The 9,746-nt window shown below is 38.0% G+C and overlaps 1 pseudogene; it reads left to right on the top strand.

The window, feature by feature from the left end:
• Positions 1 to 5,686: 5,686 nt before the first annotated feature.
• LOC101137201 (nucleolar protein 8-like) lies at positions 5,687 to 9,198 on the top strand (annotated as a pseudogene).
• Positions 9,199 to 9,746: the final 548 nt, after the last annotated feature.

The following is a 9,746-nucleotide window of genomic DNA, read 5'->3' as shown; positions in this document are numbered from 1 at the left end:
GTGAAATACTATATGGCAGTGACAAACTATGGCCACATACATCACCATAATATGAGGCATGAGTCACTGAAGAATGTAATCATAATAGTAATAATAATGATAATAGTGAATATGTAAATTGCTTACTATTACCAAGCTCTTGGCTAAGTGCCATATATATAATTTAATCCCACAAGAATGCTATGAGGTGTGTACAGTTACTGTTAGCATTTTATGGATGAGGAAATTATGACTGAACAGAAGAAATTAATTTCCCAAGTTGATACAGCTTCCCACCAAGGTGATGAACTGGGATCTCAAGCCCAGAAAATTTGAATGCAGAGTCCATTGGGTGAAGTGAGGCATATTCAAAAATTGGCATAACCAAGCGCTGTATTTGGGAATACACAAATACATGTTCATTGTGATATGAAGAAAACTATGGGAATTATTTACAGAAAATTACTCCTCTGAGTGCAATTGAGGAGGAGGACAATTTGATAATTTTCAAATTACCAGAAGTATTTTATTTCTCAGACTGAGTGATGGGCATATGGTTGTTCATTTTATTATAATTATTTAATCTTTACCTATGCACCGCATATATATATATGTGTGTGTATAGTATGTGAACATACTTCATGCTGTTGTCGTATATGCTTTTCTCTTTATCACCTACTTTGCTCTCAGATTTAAGCAAGATTTGTCCTTAACACAAACGCGCAGTCTATAATAGTAACTAAGAAAGGATTAATAAAATATCTAGACTATGTAAACAACTCCTAAGAATCAACTTCACTTATAATCAAATAAATAAAATTACAATTAAAAATATCACATTTCACACCAACAAGATTGGTAAAACAACACCAAATGTTGGTAAGGGTATGCAGCAACTCTTCTACTCTTTGAAACTCAAAGCCAGGAGACTTCTTTCTTATCACACTCCTTCCCTGTAGAAGTGATTTGGTGTGATCTTGTCCATAAATTAAGATAGGAAAAAACAAAACAAAATATGGAGGGAAGATTAATGAATACTTCTTTTTATTTTCTTTTATTTTTAATTGACAAATAATAATTGTATATACTTATAGGGTACAATGTGATGTTTTGGTACATGTGTACATTGTTAAATGATTACACTCCATATGACCTCACATATTTATCATTTCTTTGTGATGAGAACATTTAAAATCCACTCTTTTCGAAACACATTATACAATGGCAGAGGAAGGAAATATGAGTGAGGAGAAAAAAATTGATAAGGTAAGGGGAAAAGAGTAGAAGTGAAAGATAGAGCTGCAGATACAGTGACACAGGAGAGAGATAAAGGAAAAAAAGATTAGCCCGTGTTTTTCTGAGTACGCTGCATGGTTTATCTATGAAATGCTGAAAGGAATTCACTTTATGGCTCTGGACTCTTGGGTACGGTCCACCGTCATTGCCTGCTGGGAGAGGTCTAATATACATCCAACTATCCAGTGAGCCCAATAAACATTAAATGATTGATTTCTACCTTAACTTTAGCCATCTCAGTCACTATTCATCAATAATTAAAGAATATATTCATTTGACATCAAATGCAAAAAGAAAATTCAAAGACATTAAGGGATGGGTTTAAACAGATGCATTTACATTGATATTAACTTAAGCAGTATCAATCAATCTCACCCTGGAAGGGAGACAGGAATTAGTGTGTGACTAGAAAGCATTTATTTGAACATTTTACATCCTTAAAACTCTGTGCACTGAAAAAAGCTATTCCTTGGACATCAGCAAGTAAGCTTATAAATTATGATACTTCAAGCCCTGATTTATCACTGTATTGGTTATTTTTCAAGATAAAACAATAGAAACCAAAAATCTGTTAAAAATTCCAAACTTACAATAATCAAAGAAATACGGATATAATCAATGAGAGTTCAATATATCATATTCAAGCAGATTATTATAATATCTAATTTTGCAGAGGGTGAGAGGAAATGTGATTCTCACATCATAATGCTTCATAACTTGTATCAGAAGACTTAATGATGTGCCTATTTCTGACATAATAATTTCATATCCAAGAATTTGACCCAAGGAAATTATCATGAATATCTTGAAAGTTTTCACTACAGGAATGTTCATTTCAATGCTATTACAGAAGTGAATAGTGAAAAGTGATGTCCAACCACATGGGATTAAATGAGGGCACATTTATTGAATGAAATAAAACTATTTAAATGATAGTAAAAAAAAACAGAAAGTAACATCAAAAAAATTAAAATATGTTAAATGGAAAAGTAATCTTTAAAATTCATACATAAAACTCTACTGTTGGCTTGAAATAAAGGTTTCAAAGGAGCGACTGGGAAGGAAAAATGGACGTGAAACCTGCTGGCAAAGAAGAGTGAAAGCCTCCACAATTGCCTAAGTCCATCCTTGTCTAAATATCTCAAAATAAAACCTAACTTCTTGTTCTGAATAGTTTCTTCTGAAAGATAAGCCATGTGGCTCTAAAAGGCATACTCTTCAGAGAGAAATGATTAAGAATATTAAAATGACCTTGGGTTATTGATAACAGAAATAGAACAAATGTAATGAGAATGCATTTTGCATACTGTCCCATTAAGACTTTCTGTGCATGGCTGATGCAGGAAACTAAAGTGATCAATGGTGTCAAATCCCACAGGAGAGCAAAATCTTGGGCCAGCCAGAGCTCTGTAATCACAGGTGATCGTTCATGAGAATGCCACTAGCCCATCTCCTCAAGTGATGTATTAGCCCTGGGTGATTGATTTAGAGCTTTGCAAGGGCAATTCTAAACACTTACACATTTTTATTTAAAGGAAAGTTTCTTTCACATACTTCCTAATGGAAGTTTACATATTCTTTTCCATGGAAAACAGGGTTAGGGTAAATCCTAATGGTATTCAGGATTGTCTACCCCCTCACATAAGTTTAAAGAGAAAATGATGATGAAGTAAGAAGGCAAAGATTTTTACATCTGAAAGACAGAATAGTTGAAGAGGTATGTTTTAAAGAAGACATAAAAGTGATGAAGATCATGCTTTTGTTGACCATAAACACAGCCACCAAATCCCAAAATACTAAACATGAGCCAGAAAGGAGGTAGTTCTGGAACAACTTTACTAAACATATGGAACTCATTTTCCCCAATAAATTATGTGAGACAAAATTGGAATAGTCCAAGAAGGGGTTGGTCAGGGCTTTCTTGTCTATGGATTTAAAACAGAAAGAGAATAGTAATGTCCATCCATGAAGACCAACCCAGCAAAAATAGCCAAGCACCTCCAAATACATGTTCTTGTGTCATTGACAGTCAACAAATAGATTCTGTGAAATGGCCTTTCTTACATTTTTATCTGCATTGGCACCATGCCTGGTGTGGATACTCAAAGCACATTTCTTCAATGACATTGAATACAATGTGCATATCCCAGCTCCCTTAAGACCATCATTAATCTTCAATCTGCTATGTCATTGCTCTTAGGAGAAGGAAAACTGGAAGTCAAAGACGCTTATGAGAATTATAATCCCCCAAATACTTCTCAAACTCAGTAAAAACATAAAAGTCAGATATTCTCCCTTTATAGAAACATTAAAATGATTAAGATAGAGTCACTAATGTATTCTTGAGTTTCTTAAGGACAGAATTTTCTTAATGTCAAGTTATTATATTAAAAGGAAGCACATAGCAGGGATTCAATTAATAAAATCACCTAATATTTGTATCCATAATTTTAATATAAAAACTCCATTTAGCAAAGAATCTTATAGCACCACACCTTCTCCTCTTTCATTCAACAATTGTTTAATAAAATAGTTCCTTACTGATCAGTTTTTTCAAAAGGTATATAACTACAAAGTTATGATTTGAGTTTTATCTTATCTTTGGAGAAATAAAATTTAAGAGAAGATGATCCTCCCCACCACTACCCCACCCCCCAATTTTTTTCTCTCTACCATCTTGAGATGGCAGAGATGCCCCATACAGGTAGTTGAAAATGCATGACTACCATGCCGAGACTGCCAAAATCTGTCATTGAAAGGAGGCAGACAAAATGCTATAAAATGCACTGACATGATGGCTGTAACAGACGTGCATGTAAAAAGTCTCCAGGTATTTCTTTCCTACTTGTTCCAGGGATCTTTCAGTCCTTCTGCTGAGCCATAAGGAATGTACCATGTATTTACCGCATTTCTTCCCTGGCCTTCTGGAACCCGCTCTTGCAGCTGCAGGGAATAACAAGAACCAAGACCTTCACAAGGTCCCTTGCAGTCACTTCACATATTAATCAAAGAAGAGTCCCAAAAGAAAATGTGTCCTAGAAATCTAAACTCACTGTCTCTACGACATCCTGATCACTTGCAAAGTAATAGGGTGAGTCTAAGTCTTCAGAACTAAACTCCATACATAGGACAAAGCTAACAAATCAAAGCAGGGCTTTCACGTCATGAAATAATTACTAAGTGTAGAGGACAACAGGCATAAAAAGTGGAGGGAAAAATATTTTCCCTTGATTCCCATAGATACTATTTTTCTTATTTTGAAAAATTTCAAATCCACACAAAAATTAAAGAAATGTATAGTGAACATTGGTATACCCTTGCCTATACACACCAACTATTAATAATCTTCTTGCTCCTGCTTCATCTCTCTATATAGGTATTGCCATGGTCAGAATGTTAGTGTCCGCCCAGAATTCATATGTTGTAATCCTAACCCCAAGGATGATGATATTAGTAGTTAGGACTTTGGGGAGGTAGAATTCACATGAATGGAATTATTGCCCTTATAAAAGAAGTCTGAAAAAGACCCCTCACCTCTTTTACCACATGGGGACACACTAAAAAGGCAGCATCTGTGAACCAGAAAGTAGGTTCTCACCAGACACCAGATCTGCTGATGCCTTGACCTTGGACTGCCCAGACTCTTGAACTGTGAGAAATAGATTTCTGTTGTTTATAAGCACTCCAGTCTATGGTATTTTCTTGTAACATCCCAAAAGAACTAAAACTGGAACCTACACACACTTCTTTCTGTCAAGCCATCCTAAAGTACGTTGGCAACAACATGACAGTTTATCGCTAAATATTTTAGCATATAGCTCTCACAAACAAGGACATTCTCTCACACAACCTAACACCATTACCAGGCCTTTTGTTTTTTTGTTGTAGTTGTTGTTGTTGTTGTTTTGTTGTTGTTTTGAGACGGAGTTTCACTCTTATTGCTCATGCTGGAGTGCAGTGGCACGATATTGGCTCACTGCAACCTCCGCCTCCTAGGTTCAAGCAATTCTCCTGCCTCGGCCTCCTGAGTAGCTGGGATTACAGGTGCCCACCACCACGCCTGGCTAATTTTTGTATTTTTAGTAGAAACAGGGCTTCGCCATGTTGGCCAGGCTGCTCTCGAGCTCCTGACCTCAGGTGATCCACCCGCCTCAGCCTCCAAAAGTGCTGGGATTACAGGCGTGAGCCACCACGCCCGGCCTACCAGGCCTTTTAAAAAGTGAATTCAGGGGCTGCAGCAGTGCTGGCTTTAGGTGATGACACGGTGAGGAGTGGGTTTGGGGCATGAGAATCACAAGGCCGTTTCCAAGCCTCTCTCTTTACTTCTCTGGGTCTTCTCAGAGAAAGAAGGCTGAGAAAATTACTTTTCCCACTAAAACACACCACCAGCTTTCATGAAAGTGAAAGAGAAATGAAGCCCCTTTATGTGGATGGTCTTAGCCAGGAAATTTCTGAAACAGTCCTCCAAAATCAGTTCAGCAGATTTGCAGAAGTTTCAGATGTGGAGATCATCACACGGAAAGATGACCATGGAAACCCACAGAAAGTCTTTGCATATATCAGCATCAGTGTAGCAGAAGCAGACCTGAAAAAATGTATATCTGTTTTAAATAAAACAAAATGGAAAGGTAGAACATTACAAATTCAACTAGCAAAAGAAAGCTTTTTGCACAGATTGGCCCAAGAGAAAGAAGAAGCAAAAGCTAAGAAAGGAAAATCAACAACAGGTAACATCAACTTGTTAGAAAAGATAGGAGGAGTGGAATTCCATATGAAAGCTGCGCCAGGGACAGAAGCGCCAGGGTATAAGAATTGGGTTGTGAGCAAATTTGGAAGAGTGTTACTTGTTCTTCACCTTAAAATTTATCATAAATGTAAAATTATAAAATATGATCCCTCAAAATACTGCCACAACCTAAAGAAGATAGGGGAGGATTTCACAAACACCATTCCTATATCCAGCCTGACTTGGGAACTGGAAGGAGGGAATGACCCTATGAGTAAGAAATGGTGAGGAGACTTCTCTGACTTTCATGGCCCTCCCAAGAAGATGATAAAAGTGCAGAGGGATGAGAGTTCCACTGGGTCTCTGGCCATGAGTCCAAGGCCCAGGTGGGTAATAGAGAGACCACCCTTAACACAGCAACAAGCTGCACAGAAAAAGAACTTCTAATTCCACTACTCCTAAATCATCTCCTGTACCTGTTTCTGATACTCAGAAACTTTAAAATCTACCTTTTAGGACTTCTGGATTGGAAACTGCCAAGAAGAGAAGTGGCATTTCTGATGATTAGATTGATTCTAAAGATGAATTAAGAATGATGGTTGCAAAAGAGGAAAACTTACAGAGAACTACACAATCCTCAATAAATGAATCTGAAACTGATCCCTTTGAAGTTGTAAAGGATAACTTCAAATCAGGAGTTCACAAATTGCATTCTTCAACAGGCTTAGGTATCAAAAATAATGCCTCTTGCCATGACAGTGATGATGATATTACAAGAAATGATTGTGAGTATGACTCAGGAGATACAGATGAAATCATTGCGATGAAAAAAAATGTTGCTAAGGTCAAAAACAGTACAGAATTTTCACAAATGGAAAAATCTACAGACAAGAAACCCTCCTTCAAAAATAGAGAAAACTGTGAGCTTCTGATCACTGTATTAAAGTACAAAAAAGAAAAAGCAATGTAGAGTCAGCCCTCGGTCATGGATTAAAGGCTCTTAATCGCAAATCTCCCTCTCACTCCAATAGCAATGAAGATGCTGATTCTGCATCAGAATCAGCTGACTCTGAAGGAGACAAGGAGTATAATGCCATGATGAAAAACCACCTTCATGTGAATCTCACTTTAGCTGATTTGGAACAATTGGCTGGCAGTGAACAGAAGGTTTCCAATGAAGATACTGAGAGTGACGGACCAGAAACTACCACACAATGCAAGTTTGACAGAGGCTCCAACAGCCCCAAGACTCCCACTGGCCTCCACAGACGCAGACACTGTATTTGTCCTGAGGACACTGACTTCCCTGTTAGAAGGAGAGGAGAGCACCTGTGGCAAACAGAAACCAAAGGAAAACAACTGAAAGCCAGAATTCCAGGTTTTCAAGGGAGTAGGCTGTTTATATGAAAAAGGAGTCAATAAAAAAATCCTTGAAAGACAATGTTGCCTCTAACAATATTAATAAAGATCAGAATTCCATGAAACATGTGGATCCCAGGATCATATCCATGGAAGATGGGTCCCCATATGTTAATGGCTCATCGGGTGAACTGACTCTGTGCCAACATGCAAAGAAGGCGAATGGCCCAACTATATTCAGCCTCAAAAAAGATAGAACACTTCTGAGAGCCAGGATTGCAAGGCAGTGTCCACTAGCAGTTCTGAAAAGAGAAGTAAGAATTCTATTTCTAGTTTATTGCCATTAAAAGGTAAGAAGTCCTTAAGTCTTAGTGCAAAGACTCACAACATAGGCTTTGACAAAGACAGCTGCCATAGTACCACGAGACAGAAGCTTCAGAGGAAGAGAGGTCTGACTCAAGCAGCCTCACATCTCTTGAGAAATCACCAAAGGTCTCATCCAAGGACACTCAGGAAATCAAAACTGATTTCTCACTTTCTATTAGTAATTCGTCAGATCCGAGTGCTAAGGATAAGCATGTTGAAGACGATGAGAAGCATTTGGCAGCCTTGGAAGTGAGGCAAAAAGCAAAACAAGTGCAGAAGAAGCTGGTGGATAATGCTCTGGCAAATTTGGATGGTCATCCAGAGGATAAACTAACGTACGTCGTCTTCGGTTCTGACAGTGAATGTGAAACAGAGGAGATATCGACTCAGGAGCAGAGACATCCAGGAGAGGAATGGGTGAAAGAGTCTATGGGTAAAACATCGGGGAAGCTGCCTGATAGCAGTGATGATGAGGAATCTGATTCTGAAGATGACAGTACCAGGTTCAAAATTAAACCTCAGTTTGAGGGCAGAGCTGGACAGAAGCTCATGGATTTACAGTCGCACTTTGGCACTGATGACAGATTCTGCATGAATTCTCGATTTCTAGAAAGTGACAGTGAAGACGAACGGGAAGAGGTAAATGAAAAGAAACCCGCTAGGAAGAAGAGCTTGCTGAAGAAAAAAAGAAAGCCTGGATGTTGTACAAAGTGTTTTGAAAATCAGCTTAAGCAATTCTACAAAGGATGAGTAGCTGCTAAGAAATTTAAGGGCATCGTACATTATGATCCAACAAAGCAAGACCATACCACGTATGAAAGAAAAAGAGATGATAAACCAAAAGAAAGTAAAGAAAAACGAAAAAAGAAAAGGGAGGAAGCTGAAAAGCTACCTGAGGTGTCCAAAGAAACGTATTATAACATTGCTATGGATCTGAAAGAAATATTTCAAACTTCAAAATATGCCAGTGAAAAGGAAGAGGACACACCCTGGAATGAGGAGTGTGGTAGGGATAAACCTGAGGAAATCCAGGACCCTGCAGCTGACCAGTGGGGCTGAGCAGCCCAGCAGGTTCACATTCTCCTTTTTTGATTCAGACACTAAAGACATAAAGGAAGAGACCCACAGAGTTGAAACAGTGAAACCTGGAAAGATTGTCTTTCCAGGTTTCTGGAGACGAGGAAGACCCTTGTTTCCAAGACAGCAGTTCAGAAGAGGAAGATGTTACTGAAGGAACAGATCACAGAAAGTCCAGTCCTGGAGAAGCATCATTACCTGAGAAAGAGACCACTAGATTTTTCTTTTTCTCTAAGAATGATGAAAGACTTCAAGTAGAAGTAGGTTCTGATTTATTCTGGAGTGGAGTGGGGAGTAATATTAGCAGGAACTCTTGGGATGCCAGAACAAACAACCTGCGTGTGGATTGTCAGAAGAAACATAAAGATGCAAAAAGGAAAATGAAACCAAAATAACAAATATCAGCATTGGGTTTGATACTGAATGTGAACAAGGCTCACCTTAAGGAAACTGACCCAGAAAATAGTTTTAGCTGACAAAAAAGAAATTTCAGAGTGGAGGAATTTTAAAAATCTGGCTGGTGGAATATCGTTCTGGTTGTCATCTTTTTCTATGGAACTCTTCTGCATTTCTTCCTAATTACTTCATAAAATTAAATTCAACTTCTTAAAAAGGAAAAAAAAGTGAACTCAATAACATCATTAAACAACTTAGCCATACTGAAATTGCCCCACTTGTCCTCAAAATGTCTTTTATAGCTGTTTAAAATTCAGCATCCAGCCAAGCTCACACATTACATTTGGATGCTGTATTTCTTTAGTCTTCCATTGTGACCCTCTGCTCTTCCTGACACCGAATCCTTTGACAAGTCCAAGCCAATTGTTCTACAGAATGTTCCATCTCCTGAATTTGTTTGACAGTTTCCTCATGATTGGATTTAGACAAGACATTTCTGGCAAGAACTCCACTTAGGTTATGCTGTGTACCTCCCACTCCGTAACAT

Source organism: Gorilla gorilla, chromosome 3, assembly GCF_029281585.2.
Source record: "Gorilla gorilla gorilla isolate KB3781 chromosome 3, NHGRI_mGorGor1-v2.1_pri, whole genome shotgun sequence".
Lineage (NCBI taxonomy): Eukaryota > Metazoa > Chordata > Mammalia > Primates > Hominidae > Gorilla > Gorilla gorilla.
The sequence above is the reverse complement of the archived record's forward strand: the minus strand, read 5'-3'. Positions and strand labels throughout refer to the sequence as shown.